Below are 497 nucleotides of genomic sequence, written 5' to 3' on the forward strand. Positions count from 1 at the left end.
CAGCCAAAAAAAATCCCAGGTTCTGCCTCTTCACTGTCCCGGGTGATCCATACTGTGTCACTAACCCCAGAGACTACACATCCAGCTGCAGCCCAACCTTTAGTCTAGGTTCTCACCAGGAACCCACCAGAGAACCTGATTCTGACTCTAGCCTAAACCTTAGGATAACACCATGCCCTGATCCTAGAGGACCTAATTCTGGCATCATAAAACCTGACATTAGTCTGTCTGAGCTTAAAGAATGTCTCACCTTCCTCCTCACCCTCCTGCCTTCTCCCGCCCAAACTTTAGTTCTAATCCTCGATGGCCTGGATCAGATCGAAAACAACTCTGCTCTTCAAATCATCGAGAGCCTCCCCTCTCCCCTCCCTTCTGGTGTCAAACTCGTTCTTGTTGTTTCCTCCACCCGAACTCACATCCTGCAGGCCATCAGATTATGTTACCCACAATGCAGTCCACCTCACTATGCAACAGAGGGCAGTGAAAAGGAGTTGGGA

Source organism: Monopterus albus, unplaced genomic scaffold (genome assembly GCF_001952655.1).
Source record: "Monopterus albus unplaced genomic scaffold, M_albus_1.0 scaffold45.1, whole genome shotgun sequence".
NCBI classification, from domain to species: Eukaryota; Metazoa; Chordata; class Actinopteri; order Synbranchiformes; family Synbranchidae; genus Monopterus; species Monopterus albus.